Source organism: Mauremys reevesii, linkage group 11 (genome assembly GCF_016161935.1).
Source record: "Mauremys reevesii isolate NIE-2019 linkage group 11, ASM1616193v1, whole genome shotgun sequence".
NCBI lineage: Eukaryota > Metazoa > Chordata > Testudines > Geoemydidae > Mauremys > Mauremys reevesii.
Genome location: NC_052633.1, coordinates 7,447,685 through 7,466,997, shown reverse-complemented (window position 1 = coordinate 7,466,997; position 19,313 = coordinate 7,447,685). Strand labels below are relative to the sequence as shown.

General features: G+C 65.5%; 1 long non-coding RNA gene across 1 annotated transcript in view; it reads left to right on the top strand.

Moving 5' to 3' along the window:
* Positions 1–603: 603 nt before the first annotated feature.
* The window catches only part of LOC120374454, a 31,023-nt gene continuing 12,313 nt past the window's right edge, over positions 604–19,313 (top strand). The window contains exon 1 of the long non-coding RNA XR_005586110.1: positions 604–717. This is a non-coding gene — a long non-coding RNA (uncharacterized LOC120374454). The remainder of the gene's footprint in view (positions 718–19,313) is intronic.

The window sequence follows — 19,313 nt, the reverse complement described above, 5'->3', positions numbered from 1 at the left end:
ACAGCGCACAGCTCTGTGGGTGAGGCACAGGCCCTGGGGGGGGGCGGAGCACAGCGCACAGCTCTGTGGGTGAGGCACAGGCCCTGGGGCTGAGCACAGCGCACAGCTCTGGGGGTGAGGCACAGGCCCGGGGGGGGGCTGGCTGAGCACAGCGCACAGCTCTGTGGGTGAGGCACAGGCCCTGGGGGGGGGCTGGCTGAGCACAGCGCACCGCTCTGTGTGTGAGGCACAGGCCCGGGGGGGGGTGGCGCTCCAGATTGTATGTTGTGCTTCCTCATGAAACTCTTCTGCCCGACTGATTGGCAGCAACAAGGGCCGGGTTCAGGCTGTAGGGATCTATTTCAATAACACAATGGAAAACCGGCTCTGACCCCCACCCAGCGACCTGGGACAATTACCTACCACCCCCCTAAGGGGCAAGACTTCCCCTCTCACAGGCACAGACTCTGAGTGTAGCAAAATCCTTTTCATAAAGGAGGGAAACAATGTGGCATCATGTTGGGAAAACTCCACAAACAGGATTCATAACACAAACCAAGAGCAAAAGCCCCACCCCCAAGTAACTCTCGCAGTGTCCTTTCCCCCTCAGGGTCTAAACATCCAGCAGCCCAACAGTCTCCCCCCACCCGCAGTTTCTGTCCTTGGTCAGCGTAGCCTCCAGAGTTCAGAAGATCCTCTGCAGAGTTTACCTCCCAGCCTGGGTGGAAGCAGGAAAAGGTATGTGGGGGTGGGGTTGTGCATCTTACATGCTCCACTGCTCACCTTGACACCTGACTGTCATGCCTATCCTGGGGGTTCTCCTGCAATCTTCACCACCAGCTGCGCCTCTCCGCCAGCCACCCTGCAAACCGCTCCTCTCCGCCAGCCACCCTGCTATCCGCTCCTCTCCGCCAGCCACTCTGCTATCCGCTCCTCTCCGCCAGCCACCCTGCTATCCGCTCCTCTCCGCCAGCCACCCTGCTATCCGCTCCTCTCCGCCAGCTACCTTGCTATCCGCTCCTCGGTGTCACCCACTCTGCTATCCGCTCCTCTCCTCCAGCCACCCTGCTATCCGCTCCTCTCCGCCAGCCACTCTGCTATCCGCTCCTCTCCGCCAGCCACCCTGCTATCCGCTCCTCTCCGCCAGCCACCCTGCTATCCGCTCCTCTCCCCAGCCACCCTGCTATCCGCTCCTCTCCGCCAGCCACTCTGCTATCCGCTCCTCTCCGCCAGCCACCCTGCTATCCGCTCCTCTCTGCCAGCCACCCTGCTATCCGCTCCTCTGATTCAGCCACTCTGCTATCCGCTCCTCTCCGCCAGCCACCCTGCTATCCGCTCCTCTCCGCCAGCCACCCTGCTATCCGCTCCTCTCCGCCAGCCACTCTGCTATCCGCTCTCCTCCGCCAGCCACCCTGCTATCCGCTCTCCTCCGCCAGCCACCCTGCTGTCCGCTCCTCTGAGTCAGCCACCCTGCTATCCGCTCCTCTCCGCCAGCCACCCTGCTATCCGCTCCTCTCCGCCAGCCACCCTGCTATCCGCTCCTCTCCGCCAGCCACCCTGCTATCCGCTCCTCTCCGCCAGCCACCCTGCTATCCGCTCCTCTCCGCCAGCCACCCTGCTATCCGCTCCTCTCCGCCAGCCACCCTGCTATCCGCTCCTCTCCGCCAGCCACCCTGCTATCCGCTCCTCTCCGTCAGCCACCCACCCTGCTATCCGCTCCTCTCCGCCAGCCACCCTGCTGTCCCCTCCTCTGAGTCAGCCACTCTGCTATCTGCCACCCTGCTATCCGCTCCTCTCTGCCAGCCACCCTGCTATCCGCTCCTCTGTGTCACCCACTCTGCTATCCGCTCCTCTCTGTAACCCACCCTGCTATCCATTTCTCTCCGCCAGCCACCCTGCTATCCGCTCCTCTCCGCCAGCCACCCTGCTATCAGATCCTCTCCTCCAGCTACCCAGCAATCCGCTCCTCTCTGTACCCACCCTGCTATCCATTCCTCTCCGCCAGCCACCCTACTATCCGCTCCTCTTTGCCAGCCACCCTGCTATCCGCTCCTCACCCCCAGCCACTCTTCTATCCGCTCCTCTCCACCAGCCACTCTGCTATCCGCTCCTCTCCGCCAGCCACCCTGCTATCCGCTCCTCTCCGCCAGCCACCCTGCTATCCGCTCCTCTGTGTCACCCACTCTGCTATCCGCTCCTCTCCACCAGCCACTCTGCTATCCGCTCTTCTCCGCCAGCCACCCTGCTATCCGCTCTCCTCCGCCAGCCACCCTGCTATCCGCTCCTCTCCGCCAGCCACCCTGCTATCCGCTCCTCTCCGCCAGCCACCCTGCTATCCGCTCCTCTCCGCCAGCCACCCTGCTATCCGCTCCTCTCCGCCAGCCACCCTGCTATCCGCTCCTCTCCCGCAGCCACCCTGCTATCCGCTCCTCTCCCGCAGCCACCCTGCTATCCGCTCCTCTCCGCCAGCCACCCTGCTATCCGCTCCTCTCCGCCAGCCACTCTGCTATCCGCTCCTCTCCGCCAGCCACCCTGCTATCCGCTCCTCTCCGCCAGCCACTCTGCTATCCGCTCCTCTCCGCCAGCCACTCTGCTATCCGCTCCTCTCCGCCAGCCACTCTGCTATCCGCTCCTCTCCGCCAGCCACTCTGCTATCCGCTCCTCTCCGCCAGCCACTCTGCTATCCGCTCCTCTCCGCCAGCCACTCTGCTATCCGCTCCTCTCCGCCAGCCACCCTGCTATCCGCTCCTCTCCGCCAGCCACCCTGCTATCCGCTCCTCTGTGTCACCCACTCTGCTATCCGCTCCTCTGTGTCACCCACTCTGCTATCCGCTCCTCTCCGCCAGCCACCCTGCTATCCGCTCCTCTCCGCCAGCCACCCTGCTATCCGCTCTTCTGTGTCACCCACCCTGCTATCCGCTCCTCTCCGCCAGCCACCCTGCTATCCGCTCCTCTCCGCCAGCCACTCTGCTATCCGCTCCTCTCTGCCAGCCACCTGCTATCCTCTGTGCAAGCCACCCTGCTATTCCGCCAGCCACCCTGCTATCCGCTCCTCTCCGCCAGCCACCCTGCTATCCGCTCCTCTCCGCCAGCCACCCTGCTATCCGCTCCTCTCCGCCAGCCACCCTGCTATCCGCTCCTCTCCGCCAGCCACCCTGCTATCCGCTCCTCTCCGCCAGCCACCCTGCTATCCGCTCCTCTCCGCCAGCCACCCTGCTATCCGCTCTCCTCCGCCAGCCACCCTGCTATCCGCTCCTCTCCGCCAGCCACCCTGCTATCCGCTCCTCTCCGCCAGCCACTCTGCTATCCGCTCCTCTCCGCCAGCCACTCTGCTATCCGCTCCTCTCCGCCAGCCACCCTGCTATCCGCTCCTCTCCGCCAGCCACCCTGCTATCCGCTCCTCTCCGCCAGCCACCCTGCTATCGCCTCCTCTCCGCCAGCCACCCTGCTATCCGCTCCTCTCCGCCAGCCACCCTGCTATCCGCTCCTCTCCGCCAGCCACCCTGCTATCCGCTCCTCTCCGCCAGCCACCCTGCTATCCGCTCCTCTCCGCCAGCCACCCTGCTATCCGCTCCTCTCCGCCAGCCACCCTGCTATCCGCTCCTCTCGGCCAGCCACCCTGCTATCCGCTCCTCTCCGCCAGCCACCTGCTAACCGCTTCCGCTCCGCCAGCCACCCTGCTATCCGCTCCTCCGCCAGCCACCCTGCTATCCGCTCCTCCGCCAGCCACCCTGCTATCCGCCTCCTCCGCCAGCCACCCTGCTATCCGCCTCCTCCGCCAGCCACCCTGCTATCCGCTCCTCTCCGCCAGCCACCCTCCTATCCGCTCCGCCAGCCACCCTCCTATCCGCTCCGCCAGCCACCCTGCTATCCGCTCCTCTCCGCCAGCCACCCTGCTATCCGCTCCTCTCCGCCAGCCACCCTGCTATCCGCTCCTTTCAGCCAGCCACCCTGCTATCCGCTCCTTTCCGCCAGCCACCCTGCTATCCGCTCCTCTCCGCCAGCCACCCTGCTATCCGCTCTTCTCCGTCAGCCACCCTGCTATCCGCTCCTCTGTGTCACCCACCCTGCTATCCGCTCCTCTCCGCCAGCCACCCTGCTATCCGCTCCTCTGTGTCACCCACCCTGCTATCTGCCACCCTGCTATCCGCTCCTCTCCGCCAGCCACCCTGCTATCCGCTCCTCTGTGTCACCCACCCTGCTATCCGCTCCTCTCCGCCAGCCACCCTGCTATCCGCTTCTCTCCGCCAGCCACCCTGCTATCCGCTCCTCTCCGCCAGCCACCCTGCTATCCGCTCCTCTCCGCCAGCCACCCTGCTATCCGCTCCTCTCTGCCAGCCACCCTGCTATCCGCTCCTCTCCGCCAGCCACCCTGCTATCCGCTCCTCTCCGCCAGCCACCCTGCTATCCGCTCCTCTCCGCCAGCCACTCTGCTATCCGCTCCTCTCCGCCAGCCACCCTGCTATCCGCTCCTCTCCGCCAGCCACCCTGCTATCCGCTCCTCTCCGTCAGCCACCCTGCTATCCGCTCCTCTCCGCCAGCCACCCTGCTATCCGCTCCTCTCCGCCAGCCACCCTGCTATCCTCTCCGCCAGCCACCCTGCTATCCGCTCCTCTCCGCCAGCCACCCTGCTATCCGCTCCTCTCCGCCAGCCACCCTGCTATCCGCTCCTCTCCGCAGCCACCCTGCTATCCGCTCCTCTCCGCCAGCCACCCTGCTATCCGCTCCTCTCCGCCAGCCACCCTGCTATCCGCTCCTCTCCGCCAGCCACCCTGCTATCCGCTCCTCTCGGCCAGCCACCCTGCTATCCGCTCCTCTCTGCTAGCCACCCTGCTATCCGCTCCTCTCCGCCAGCCACCCTGCTATCCGCTCCTCTCCGCCAGCCACCCTGCTATCCGCTCCTCTCCGCCAGCCACTCTGCTATCCGCTCCTCTCCGCCAGCCACTCTGCTATCCGCTCCCCTCCGCCAGCCACTCTGCTATCCGCTCCTCTCCGCCAGCCACCCTGCTATCCGCTCCTCTCCGCCAGCCACCCTGCTATCCGCTCCTCTCCGCCAGCCACTCTGCTATCCGCTCCTCTCGTCAGGCACTCTGCTATCCGCTCCTCTCCGCCAGCCACTCTGCTATCCGCTCCTCTCCGCCAGCCACCCTGCTATCCGCTCCTCTCCGCCAGCCACCCTGCTATCCGCTCCTCTGAGTCAGCCACTCTGCTATCCGCTCCTCTGTGTCACCCACTCTGCTATCCGCTCTCCTCCGCCAGCCACCCTGCTATCCGCTCCTCTCCGCCAGCCACCCTGCTATCCGCTCTTCTGTGTCACCCACCCTGCTATCCGCTCCTCTCCGCCAGCCACCCTGCTATCCGCTCCTCTCCGCCAGCCACTCTGCTATCCGCTCCTCTCCGCCAGCCACCCTGCTATCCGCTCCTCTCCGCCAGCCACCTGCAATCCGCTCCCTGCTGTCAGCCACCCTGCTATCCGCTCTCCTCCGCCAGCCACCCTGCTATCCGCTCCTCTCCGCCAGCCACCCTGCTATCCGCTCCTCTCCGCCAGCCACCCTGCTATCCGCTCCTCTCCGCCAGCCACCCTGCTATCCGCTCCTCTCCGCCAGCCACCCTGCTATCCGCTCCTCTCCGCTAGCCACCCTGCTATCCGCTCCTCTCCGCCAGCCACCCTGCTATCCGCTCCTCTCCGCCAGCCACCCTGCTATCCGCTCCGCCAGCCACCCTGCTATCCGCTCCTCTCCGCTAGCCACCCTGCTATCCGCTCCTCTCCGTCAGCCACTCTGCTATCCGCTCCTCTCCGCCAGCCACTCTGCTATCCGCTCCTCTCCGCCAGCCACTCTGCTATCCGCTCCTCTCCGCCAGCCACCCTGCTATCCGCTCCTCTCCGCCAGCCACCCTGCTATCCGCTCCTCTCCGCCAGCCACTCTGCTATCCGCTCCTCTACGCCAGCCACTCTGCTATCCGCTCCTCTCCGCCAGCCACCCTGCTATCCGCTCCTCTGTGTCACCCACCCTGCTATCCGCTCCTCTCCGCCAGCCAACCTCCTATCCGCTGCATTCCGCCAGCCAACCTGCTATCCGCTCCTCTCCGCCAGCCACCCTGCTATCCGCTCCTCTCCGCCAGCCACCCTGCTATCCGCTCCTCTCCGCCAGCCACCCTGCTATCCGCTCCTCTCGGCCAGCCACTCTGCTATCCGCTCCTCTCCGCCAGCCACCCTGCTATCCGCTCCTCAGAGTCAGCCACCCTGCTATCCGCTCCTCTCCGCCAGCCACCCTGCTATCCGCTCCTCTCCGCCAGCCAACCTGCTATTCGCTCCTCTCCGCCAGCCACCCTGCTATCCGCTCCTCTCCGCCAGCCACCCTGCTATCCCCTCCTCTGAGTCAGCCACTCTGCTATCCGCTCCTCTCCGCCAGCCACCCTGCTATCCGCTCCTCTCCGCCAGCCACCCTGCTATCCGCTCCTCTCCGCCAGCCACCCTGCTATCCGCTCCTCAGCCAGCCACCCTGCTATCCGCTCCTCTGAGTCAGCCACTCTGCTATCCGCTCCTCTCCGCCAGCCACCCTGCTATCCGCTCCTCTCCGCCAGCCACTCTGCTATCCGCTCCTCTCCGCCAGCCACCCTGCTATCCGCTCCTCTCCGCCAGCCACCCTGCTATCCGCTCCTCTGAGTCAGCCACTCTGCTATCCGCTCCTCTCCGCCAGCCACCCTGCTATCCGCTCCTCTCCGCCAGCCACCCTGCTATCCGCTCCTCTCCGCCAGCCACCCTGCTATCCGCTCTCCTCCGCCAGCCACCCTGCTATCCGCTCCTCTCCGCCAGCCACCCTGCTATCCGCTCCTCTCCGCCAGCCACCCTGCTATCCGCTCCTCTCCGCCAGCCACCCTGCTATCCGCAGCTCTCCGCCAGCCACCCTGCTATCCGCTCCTCCCCGCCAGCCACTCTGCTATCCGCTCCTCTCCGCCAGCCACCCTGCTATCCGCTCCTCTCCGCCAGCCACCCTGCTATCCGCTCCTCTCCGCCAGCCACTCTGCTATCCGCTCCTCTCCGCCAGCCACCCTGCTATCCGCTCCTCTCCGCCAGCCACCCTGCTATCCGCTCCTCTGAGTCAGCCACTCTGCTATCCGCTCCTCTCCGCCAGCCACCCTGCTATCCGCTCCTCTCTGCCAGCCACCCTGCTATCCGCTCCTCTCCGTCAGCCACCCTGCTATCCGCTCCTCTCCGCTAGCCACCCTGCTATCCGCTCCTCTCCGCCAGCCACTCTGCTATCCGCTCCTCTCCGCCAGCCACCCTGCTATCCGCTCCTCTCAGCCACCCTGCTATCCGCTCCTCTCCGCTAGCCACCCTGCTATCCGCTCCTCTCCGCTAGCCACCCTGCTATCCGCTCCTCTCCGCCAGCCACCCTGCTATCCGCTCCTCTCCGCCAGCCACCCTGCTATCCGCTCCTCTCCGCCAGCCACCCTGCTATCCGCTCCTCTCCGCCAGCCACCCTGCTATCCGCTCCTCTCCGCCAGCCACTCTGCTATCCGCTCCTCTCCGCCAGCCACTCTGCTATCCGCTCCTCTCCGCCAGCCACCCTGCTATCCGCTCCTCTCCGCCAGCCACTCCGCTATCCGCTCCTCTCCGCCAGCCACCCTGCTATCCGCTCCTCTCCGCCAGCCACCCTGCTATCCCCTCCTCTGAGTCAGCCACTCTGCTATCCGCTCCTCTCCGCCAGCCACCCTGCTATCCGCTCCTCTCCGCCAGCCACCCTGCTATCCGCTCCTCTCCGCCAGCCACCCTGCTATCCGCTCCTCTCCGCCAGCCACCCTGCTATCCGCTCCTCTCCGCCAGCCACCCTGCTATCCGCTCCTCCGCCAGCCACCCTGCTATCCGCTCCTCTCCGCCAGCCACCCTGCTATCCGCTCCTCTCCGCCAGCCACCCTGCTATCCGCTCCTCTCCGCCAGCCACCCTGCTATCCGCTCCTCTCCGCCAGCCACCCTGCTATCCGCTCCTCCGCCAGCCACCCTGCTATCCGCTCCTCTCCGCCAGCCACCCTGCTATCCGCTCCTCTCCGCCAGCCACCCTGCTATCCGCTCCTCTCCGCCAGCCACCCTGCTATCCGCTCCTCTCCGCCAGCCACCCTGCTATCCGCGACTCTCCGCCAGCCACCCTGCTATCCGCGCCTCTCCGCCAGCCCCCCCGCTATCCGCCCCTCGCCGCCAGCCACCCCGCTATCCGCCCCCCTCCGCCAGCCACCCTGCTATCCGCTCCTCTCCGCCAGCCACCCTGCTATCCGCTCCTCTCCGTCAGCCACCCTGCTATCCGCTCCTCTCCGCCAGCCACCCTGCTATCCGCTCCTCTCCGCCAGCCACCCTGCTATCCGCTCCTCTCCGCCAGCCACCCTGCTATCCGGTCCTCTCCGCCAGCCACCCTGCTATCTTCTCCTCTCTGCCAGCCACCCTGCTATCCGCTCCTCTCCGACAGCCACTCTTCTATCCTCTCCTCTCCGACAGCCACTCTTTTATCCGCTCCTCTCCGCCAGCCACCCTGCTATCCGTTCCTCTCCGCCAGCCACCCTGCTATCCGCTCCTCTCCGCCAGCCACCCTGCTATCCGCTCCTCTCCGCCAGCCACCCTGCTATCCGCTCCTCTCCGCCAGCCACCCTGCTATCCGCTCCTCTCCGCCAGCCACCCTGGTATCCGCTCCTCTCCGCCAGCCACCCTGCTATCCGCTCCTCTCCGCCAGCCACCCTGCTATCCGCTCCTCTCCGCCAGCCACCCTCCTATCCACTCCGCCAGCACCCTGCTATCCGCTCCTCTCTGCCAGCCACTCTGCTATCCGCTCCTCTCCGCCAGCCACCCTGCTATCCGCTGCTCTCCGCCAGCCACCCTGCTATCCGCTCCTCTCAGCCACTCTTCTATCTGCTTCTCTCCGCCAGCCACCCTGCTATCCGTTCCTCTCCGCTAGCCTCCCTGCTATCCGCTCCTCTCCGCCAGCCACCCTGCTATCCGCCTCCTCTCCGCTAGCCACCCTGCTATCCGCTCCTCTCCGCCAGCCACCCTGCTATCGCCTCCTCTCCGCCAGCCACCCTGCAATCCGCTCCTTCTCCGCCAGCCACCCTGCTATCCCCTCCTCTCCGCCAGCCACCCTGCTATCCGCTCCTCTCCGCCAGCCACCCTGCTATCCGCTCCTCTCCGCCAGCCACCCTGCTATCCGCCTCCTCTCGCCAGCCACCCTGCTATCCGCCTCCTCCGCCAGCCACCCTGCTATCCGCTCCTCTCCGCCAGCCACCCTGCTATCCGCTCCGCTCCGCCAGCCACCCTGCTATCCGCCTTCCTCTTCAGCCACCCTGCTATCCGCCTCCTTCCGCTAGCCACCCTGCTATCCGCTCCTCTCCGCCAGCCACCCTGCTATCCGCTCCTCTCCGCCAGCCACCCTGCTATCCGCTTCTTTCCGCCAGCCACCCTGCTATCCGCGCCTCTCCGCCAGCCACCCTGCTATCCGCTCCTCTCCGCCAGCCACCCTGCTATCCGCTCCTCTCCGTCAGCCACTCTGCTATCCGCCCCTCCCGGCCAGCCACCCTGCTATCCGCCCCTCCCTGCCAGCCACCCTGCTATCCGCCTCTCCGCCAGCCACCCTGCTATCCGCTCCTCTCCGCCAGCCACCCTGCCATCCGCTCTCCTCCGCCAGCCACCCCGCTACCCGCCCCTCTCCGCCAGCCACCCTGCGATCCGCTCCTCTCCGCCAGCCACCCTGCAATCCGCTCCTCTCCGCCAGCCACCCTGCTATCCGCTTCTCCGCCAGCCACCCTGCTATCCGCCTCCTCTCCGCCAGCCACCCTGCTATCCGCTCCTTCTCCGCCAGCCACCCTGCTATCCGCTCCTCTCCGCCAGCCACCCTGCTATCCGCCTCCTCTGCCAGCCACCCTGCTATCCGCCTCCTCCGCCAGCCACCCTGCTATCCGCCTCTCCGCCAGCCACCCTGCTATCCGCCTCCTCTCCGCCAGCCACCCTGCTATCCGGGTCTCTCCGCCAGCCACCCTGCTATCCGCTCCTCTCCGCCAGCCACCCTGCTATCCGCTCCTCTCCGCCAGCCACCCTGCTATCCGCTCCAATCCGCCAGCCACCCTGCTATCCGCTCCTCTCCGCCAGCCACCCTGCTATCGGCTGCTCTCCGCCAGCCACCCTGCTATCCGCCTCCTCTCCGCCAGCCACCCTGCTATCCGCCTCCTCCGCCAGCCACCCTGCTATCCGCCTCCTCTCCAGCCACCCTGCTATCCGCTCCTCCGCCAGCCACCCTGCTATCCGCTCCTCTCCGCCAGCCACCCTGCTATCCGCCTCCTCCGCCAGCCACCCTGCTATCCGCCTCCTCTCCGCCAGCCACCCTGCTATCCGCCTCTCCGCCAGCCACCCTGCTATCCGCCTTCTCCGCCAGCCACCCTGCTATCCGGTCCTCTCCGCCAGCCACCCTGCTATCCGCCTCTCTCCGCCAGCCACCCTGCTATCCGGGTCTCTCCGCCAGCCACCCTGCTATCCGCTCCTCTCCGCCAGCCACCCTGCTATCCGCTCCTCTCCGCCAGCCACCCTGCTATCCCGGACTCTCCGCCATCCACCCTGCTATCCGCTCCTCCGCCAGCCACCCTGCTATCCGCTCCTCCGCCAGCCACCCTGCTATCCGCTCCTCTCCGCCAGCCACTCCTGCTATCCGCCTCCTCTAGCCACCCTGCTATCCGCTTCTCGGTGTCAGCCACCCTGCTATCCGCTCCTCTCCGCCAGCCACCCTGCTATCCGCCCCTCTCCGCCAGCCACCCTGCTATCCGCTCCTCTCCGCCAGCCACCCTGCTATCCGCTCCTCTCCGCCAGCCACCCTGCTATCCGCCCCTCTCCGCCAGCCACCCTGCTATCCGCTCCTCTCCGCCAGCCACCCTGCTATCCGCTCCTGTCCGCCAGCCACCCTGCTATCCGCTTCACTCCGCCAGCCACCCTGCTATCCGCTCCTCTCCGCCAGCCACCCTGCTATCCGCTCCTCTCCGCCAGCCACCCTGCTATCCGCTCCTCTCCGCCAGCCACCCTGCTATCCGCTCCTCTCCGCCAGCCACCCTGCTATCCGCTCCTCTCCGCCAGCCACCCTGCTATCCGCTCCTCTCCAGCCACCCTGCTATCCGCCTCCTCTCCGCCAGCCACCCTGCTATCCGCCTCCTTCCGCCAGCCACCCTGCTATCCGCCTCCTCCGCCAGCCACCCTGCTATCCGCCTTCCCGCCAGCCTCCCTGCTATCCGCGCACCTCCGCCAGCCACCCTGCTATCCGCTCCTTTCCGCCAGCCACCCTGCTATCCGCTCCATTCCGCCAGCCACCCTGCTATCCGCTCCTCTCCGCCAGCCACCCTGCTATCCGCTTCACTTCGCCAGCCACCCTTCTATCCACTCCTTTCCGCCAGCCACCCTGCTATCCGCTCCTTTCCGCCAGCCACCCTGCTATCCGCTCCTCTCCGCCAGCCACCCTGCTATCCGCTCCTCTCCGCCAGCCACCCTGCTCTCCGCTCCTCTCCGCCAGCCACCCTGCTATCCGCTCCTCTCCGCTATCCTCCCTGCTATCTGCTCCTCTCCGCCAGCCACCCTGCTATCCGTTCCTCTCCGACAGCCACCCTGCTATCCGCTCCTCTCCGCCAGCCACCCTGCTATCCCCTCCTCTCCGCCAGCCACCCTGCTATCCGCTCCTCTCCGCCAGCCACCCTGCTATCCGCTCCTCTCCGCCAGCCACCCTGCTATCCGCTCCTCTCCGCCAGCCACCCTGCTATCCGCTCCTCTCTGACAGCCCCCCTGCTCTCCGCCTTCTCCGCCAGCCACCCTGCTATCCGCCTCCTCTCCGCCAGCCACCCTGCTATCCGCCTCCTTCCGCCAGCCACCCTGCTATCCGCCTCCTCCGCCATCCACCCTGCTATCCGCTCCAATCCGCCAGCCACCCTGCTATCCACTACCTTCCGCCAGCCACCCTGCTATCCGCTCCTCTCCGCCAGCCACCCTGCTATCCGCTCCTCTCCGCCAGCCGCCCTGCTATCCACTCCTCTCCGCCAGCCGCCCTGTTATCTCCTCCTCGCCGCCAGCAACCCTGCTATCCGCTTCTTTCGTCCAGCCACCCTGCTATCCGCTCCTCTACGCCAGTCACTCTGCTATCCGCTCCTCTCCGCCAGCCACCCTGCTATCCGCTCCTCTCCGCCAGCCACTCTGCTATCCGCCCCTCCCCGCCAGCCACCCTGCTATCCGCCCCTCCCCGCCAGCGACCGTGCTATCCGCTCCTGTCCGCCAGCCACCCTGCTATCCGCTCCTCTCTGCCAGCCACCCTGCTATCCGCTCCTCTCCGCCAGCCACCATGCTGTCCGCCTCTCCGCCAGTCACCCTGCTATCCGCTCCTCTCCGCCAGCCACCCTGCTATCCGCCTCCGCCAGCCACCCTGCTATCCGCCTCCTCTCCGCCAGCCACCCTGCTATCCGCCTCCTCCGCCAGCCACCCTGCTATCCGCCTCCTCTCCGCTAGCCACCCTGCTATCCGCCTCTGCTATCCGCTTCCTCCGCCAGCCACCCTGCTATCCGCTCCTCTCCGCCAGCCACCCTGCTATCCGCCCCTCTGTGTCAGCCACCCTGCTATCCGCTCCTCTGTGCCACCCACCCTGCTATCCGGTCCTCCGCCAGCCACTCCTGCTATCCGCTCCTCCGCCAGCCACCCTGCTATCCGCCTCCTCTCCGCCAGCCACCCTGCTATCCGCCTCCTCTCAGCCACCCTGCTATCCGCTCCTCCGCCAGCCACCCTGCTATCCGCCTCCTCTCCGCCAGCCACCCTGCTATCCGCCTCCTCTGTGTCAGCCACCCTGCTATCCGCTCCTCTCCGCCAGCCACCCTGCTATCCGCCTCCTCTCCGCCAGCCACCCTGCTATCCGCCTCCTCTCCGCCAGCCACCCTGCTATCCGCCTCCTCTCTCAGCCACCCTGCTATCCGCTCCTCTCCGCCAGCCACCCTGCTATCCGCCTCCTCTGCCAGCCACCCTGCTATCCGCTCCTCTGCCAGCCACCCTGCAATACGCTCCTCTCCGCCAGCCACCCTGCTATCCGCTCCTCTGCGGCAGCCACCCTGCTCCGTCAGCCACTCTGCTATCCGCCTCCTCCGCCAGCCACCCTGCTATCCGCCTCCTCTCCGCCAGCCACCCTGCTATCCGCTCCTCTCCGCTAGCCACCCTGCTATCCGCCTCCTCTGCCAGCCACCCTGCTATCCGCCTCCTGCGCCAGCCACCCTGCTATCCGCTCCTCTCCGCCAGCCACCCTGCTATCCCCTCCTCTCCGTCAGCCACCCTGCTATCCGCTTCTCTCCGCCAGCCACCCTGCTATCCGCCTCTCCGCCAGCCACTCAGCCACCCACCTGCTATCCGCTCTCTCCGCCAGCCACCCTGCTATCCGCTCCTCTCCGCCAGCCACCCTGCTATCCGCTCCTCTCCGCCAGCCACCCTGCTATCAGCTCCTCTCCACCAGCCACCCTGCTGTCCACTCCTCTCCGGAAGCCACCCTGCTATCCGCTCCTCTCCGCCAGCCACCCTGCTATCCGCTCCTCTCCGCCAGCCACCCTGCTATCCGCTCCTCTCCGCCAGCCACCCTGCTATCCGCTCCTCTCCGCCAGCCACCCTGCTATCCGCTCCTCTCCGCCAGCCACCCTGCTATCGCCTCCTCTCCGCCAGCCACCCTGCTATCGCCTCCTCTCCGCCAGCCACCCTGCTATCGCCTCCTCTCCGCCAGCCACCCTGCTATCCGCTCCTCTCCGCCAGCCACCCTGCTATCCGCTCCTATCCGCCAGCCACCCTGCTATCCGCTCCTCTCCGTCAGCCACTCTTCTATCAGCTCCTTTCCGTCAGCCACCCTGCTATCCTCTCCTCTCCGTCAGCCACTCTGCTATCCGCTCCTCTCCGCCAGCCACCCTGCTATCCGCTCCTCGGTGTCATCCACTCTGCTATCCGCTCCTCTCCGCCAGCCACCCTGCTATCCGCCCCTCTTCGCCAGCCACCCTGCTATCCGCCCCTCTTCGCCAGCCACCCTGCTATCCGCCCCTCTCCCCCAGCCACCCTGCTATCCGCTCCTCTCCGCCAGCCACCCTGCTATCCGCTCCTCTCCGCCAGCCACCCTGCTATCCGCTCCTCTCCGCCAGCCACCCTGCTATCCGCTCCTTTCCGCCAGCCACCCTGCTATCCGCCCCCTCCGCCACCCACTCTGCTATCCGCTCCTCTGTGTCACCCACCCTGCTATCCGCCTCCTCTGTGTCAGCCACTCTGCTATCCGCCTCCTCCGCCAGCCACCCTGCTATCCGCTTCTCTCCGCCAGTCACCCTGCTATCCGCCTCCTCTGTGTCACAGCCACCCTGCTATCCGCTCCTCTGTGTCAGCCACCCTGCTATCCGCTCCTCTCCGCCAGCCACCCTGCTATCCGCTCCTCTCCGCCAGCCACTCTTCTATCCGCTCCTTTCCGCCAGCCACCCTGCTATCCGCTCCTTTCCGCCAGCCACCCTGCTATCCGCTCCTCTCCGCCAGCCACCCTGCTATCCGCCCCTCTCCGCCAGCCACCCTGCTATCCGCTCCTCTCCCCCACCCACCCTGCTATCCGCTCCTCTCCGCCAGCCACCCTGCTATCCGCTCCTCTCCGCCAGCCACTCTGCTATCCGCCTCTCCGCCAGCCACCCTTCTAGCCCCTCCTCTCCGCCAGCCACCCTGCTATCCGCTCCTCTCCGCCAGCCACCCTGCTATCCGCTCCTCTCCGCCAGCCACCCTGCTATCCGCTCCTCTCCGCCAGCCACCCTGCTATCCGCCTCCTCCGCCAGCCACCCTGCTATCCGCCTCCTCTGTCAGCCACCCTGCTATCCGCCTCTCCGCCAGCCACCCTGCTATCCGCCTCCTCTCCGCCAGCCACCCTGCTATCCGCCTCCTCCGCCAGCCACCCTGCTATCCGCCTCCTCTGTGTCAGCCACCCTGCTATCCGCTCTCTCCGCCAGCCACCCTGCTATCCGCTCTCCTCCGCCAGCCACTCTGCTATCCGCTCCTCTCCGCCAGCCACCCTGGTATCCACTCCTCTCCGCCAGCCACCCTGCTATCCGCTCCTCTGAGTCAGCCACCCTGCTATCCGCTTCTCTCCGCCAGCCACCCTGCTATCCGCTCCTCTCCGCCAGCCACCCTGCTATCCGCTCCTCTCCGCCAGCCACCCTGCTATACGCTCCTCTCCGCCAGCCACCCTGCTATCCGCTCCTCTCCGTTAGCCACCCTGCCGTCCACTCTTCTCCGCCAGCCACCCTGCTATCCGCTCCTCTCCGCCAGCCACCCTGCTATCCGCTCCTCTCCGCCAGCCACCCTGCTATCCGCTCGACTCCGCCAGCCACCCTGCTATCCGCTCCTCTCCGCCAGCCACCCTGCTATCCGCTCCTCTCCGCCAGCCACCCTGCTATCCGCTCCTCAGCGCCAGCCACCCTGCTATCCGCTCCTCTCCGCCAGCCACCCTGCTATCCGCTCTCCTCTGCCAGCCACTCTGCTATCCGCTCCTCTCCGCTAGCCACCCTCCTATCCGCTCCTCTCCGCCAGCCACTCTGCTATCCGCTCCTCTCCGCCAGCCACCCTGCTATCCGCTCCTCTCCGCCAGCCACCCTGCTATCCGCTCCTCTCCGCCAGCCACCCTGCTATCCGCTCCTCTCCGCCAGCCACCCTGCTATCCGCTCCTCTCCGCCAGTCACTCTGCTATCCGCTCCTCTCCGCCAGCCACCCTGCTATCCGCTCCTCCGTGTCACCCACCCTGCTATCCGCTCCTCTCCGCCAGCCACCCTGCAATCCGCTCCTCTGAGTCAGCCACCCTGCTATCCGCTCCTCTCCGCCAGCCACCCTGCTATCCGCTCCTCTCCGCCAGCCACCCTGCTATCCGGGTCTCTCCGCCAGCCACCCTGCTATCCGGGTCTCTCCGCCAGCCACCCTGCTATCCGGGTCTCTCCGCCAGCCACCCTGCTATCCGCTCCTCTCCGCCAGCCACCCTGCTATCCGCTCTCCTCCGCCAGCCACCCTGCTATCCGCTCTCCTCTGCCAGCCACCCTGCTATCCGCTCCTCTCCGCCAGCCACCCTGCTATCCGCTCCTCTCCGCCAGCCACCCTGCTATCCGCTCCTCTCCGCCAGCCACCCTGCTATCCGCTCCTCTCCGCCAGCCACCCTGCTATCCGCTCCTCTCCGCCAGCCACTCTCCTTTCCGCTCCTCTCCGCCAGCCACCCTGCTATCCGCGCCACTCGCCAAGGCTCTCCACTATCTACTCTATTCGCCATGCGTCTCTGCTCTCCAACCCTCTGTGCAAGCCACTCACCAACTTGTCTTCCAGCCTCCCCCCACTTAACACAGTTCTCAGTGATCTCAGCTCTTTAGTGACCTCAGCTCTCAGTGAATTTAGCTGTTAGCGAGGGAGCCTCAGCACTAGTGCAGCACTAGCGCAAAGTAGGTCTAAGGCTGAAAGCAAGTATCAGTCACTTTAGCTCAGTAGTCACAATTCACTCTACTATGGCATGCTGGAGAGAAGAGGAGTAAAATCGTGTTTAGGGCTCTCAGAAGGGGCCCATGATACCAGACACAAATATCTATCCTCAGCCTCTCTCAATTCATTGGCTGGGGGAAGGGGGGTTGGGACCCATGTCCCTTGCCTATCGAGTGCTACTTAGTTGAGGGCTAGCCCCTCCATCATACAATGCCAAGTACAGTCCCATAGTTCTCCTGCAGGACGTCCCTGTAGAGGGCTCTCTGAGCGGGTCCAGCAGAGCCCCTGCCCCGTGGGTAAATACACAGCCACCTCCTCGAAGCTCACCGGCCCCTGAAATAACAGGTGCCCCCCACTCAGTGCCTGCTGCCCCAGCCACAGCCCCACCATTCATGGGGGAAGAAGCACAGTAGGATGGGTCTGGGAGGGACAGAGGAGCAGAATCCCACCCCACCCTGGCCAGGAGGCTGCAGGGAACAGAGAGAAGGGGAGAGCTCCTTGTCCCTCTGTGACGTTATTGATATAAATTGGGACCATATAGAACATGGGTTGCAACCAAGGTCCTGTAGTGGCACCAAATCTTAGGTAAAGGGGGTCATATAAGGCGTCTAAGACCAGGTTATGGGTTGCTGGTTATGATTATGCTGTCTGTGTGCATGTATCACTTTTAGTTGAAGTTATGTATATTGGCTCTATACTGTCTGTATTTCAAGTTGATGATGTGCTTGGGTGATATCCCAGACAAGCTGGTGTTAGATCTGCTTAGCCTGCTTGATGGCCCATTAAGGACCATCAGCTACACAACTGACCCATGGAGAGAAGGCAGACAGGCCTTGTGACTCAGCTGAACAACAGTAAACAATGTTTAGGAAGCTCAGGCCCTTTGTGGCAGGGGCTGAGCAGCAAATAAACAGGTCAGAGAGCCCAGGCCCTTTGTGGCAGGGGCTGAGCGGCAAATAAACAGGTCAGAGAGCCCAGGCCCTTTGTGGCAGGGGCTGAGCGGCAAATAAACAGGTCAGAGAGCCCAGGCCCTTTGTGGCAGGGGCTGAGCGGCAAATAAACAGGTCAGAGAGCCCAGGCCCTTTGTGGCAGGGGCTGAGCGGCAAATAAACAGGTCAGAGAGCCCAGGCCCTTTGTGGCAGGGGCTGAGCGGCAAATAAACTGTAGCTCTATAGGCCCAGGTCCCTAGACCGGAGCGTTGGGTGAGGGGAAACTGCCACCGTGCGTGGGGTGGCAGGGGACACAGGCCCACCCACTCCCTGTGTCCCAGCCCGGGGCCCTAGGCAGCAGCTCTCACCGCCGCTGGTCAGTGGGGTCCAGACCGCAACCCACCGACATGGGCTCGCCTGCGTCTGCAGCCTGACAGGGGTCGGCTACCCCCGGGCTACTCCCCCCTCCCCCCTCAGGGCCTAGCTCGGCCGTGGCATCGGTCCCAGGCCAGTCCACCAGCACGGGCTCCTGGGGACCAGGGCTTGGTGGCAGGTCCGCAGCTCGGGAAGCCCGCCAGGCGGGCTCGGGCGGCTCCTCCGGGGAACAGCAGGGGCGGGGAGGCTCCGGCGGCTCCTCCTCGTAGCGGGCGCGGGGAAGCTCTGGCCAGTCCGGGCAGCTGCCTCGGGCCCTGGAGGGTTCCCAGTCAGGAGCTCCCGCCGCACGCCTGCTCCCGGCGCGGCTGGGCCCGGACTGAGCGCTGGCGGCCGGCATTTCTACTTCCTGTCCCGCCCCTTGACTTCCGGGGCGGGGACTGGTGGGGTGGCTCCGCCCACTTGGGTGCCTGCGAGGGCGCTCCTCTGCTGGGCAGGAGGAGCCACCCCACTCACGACACTCTCCCTGCCCCTCCTCTCCCAGGCAGTCAGTCTGCCCTGGGGCCTGCAGGGCAAGGCTGGGTGCCCGGCCCTCCTCCGCACTGATTGCTCCAGCTGCCCTTCCAGGCTCCCTCCTGCATGAGGAGCCGCTCACTGTCCTGCATTCCCGGGCGCTTCTCCCAGCAGCTACAGCCCCTGCTAACGGGGAGCCTGGGGCGCTGGGCAGCAGCTCTGCGCCGCGCAGACACTCAGGGGCAGAGCAGGAGCCATTGCTGCAGAGTCACTTTCCAGCCTGGCCCCAGCACTTGTTGAACTGGAGCGAGACTCTAGGCCAGGGTCAGCAACCCACGGCACGCGAGCCAATTTTTGATGGCCCCTTGCCGCCACTCTGGGGTTCCCGCTGCTGGCCCTGCCGCAGCCCCACTCAGCACCCGCTGCTGGCCTGGGGAAGGAACCTCAGGCTGGCAGGGGCTGAGACCCCAGCTGGCAGGAGCCAGCGGCTGAAACCCCAGAGCGGGGCGAGTTGAGCCCATCTCTACCAGAACGGCAGAGTACAGATGTGTACATCTCTGTGTACAGATGTGGTCTCCTCACCTCAAAAAAGATATTCTAGCACTAGAAAAGGTTCAGAAAAGAGCAACTAAAATGATTAGGGGTTTAGAGAGGGTCCCATATGAGGAAAGATTAAAGAGGCTAGGACTCTTCAGTTTGGAAAAGAGGAGACTAAGGGGGGACATGATAGAGGTATATAAAATCATGAGTGATGTTGAGAAAGTGGATAAGGAAAAGTTATTTACTTATTCCCATAATACAAGAACTAGGGGTCACCAAATGAAATTAATAGGCAGCAGGTTTAAAACAAATAAAAGGAAGTTCTTCTTCACGCAGCGCACAGTCAACTTGTGGAACTCCTTACCTGAGGAGGTTGTGAAGGCTAGGACTATAACAATGTTGATAAATTCATGGTGGCTAAGTCCATAAATGGCTATTAGCCAGGATGGGTAAGAATGGTGTCCCTAGCCTCT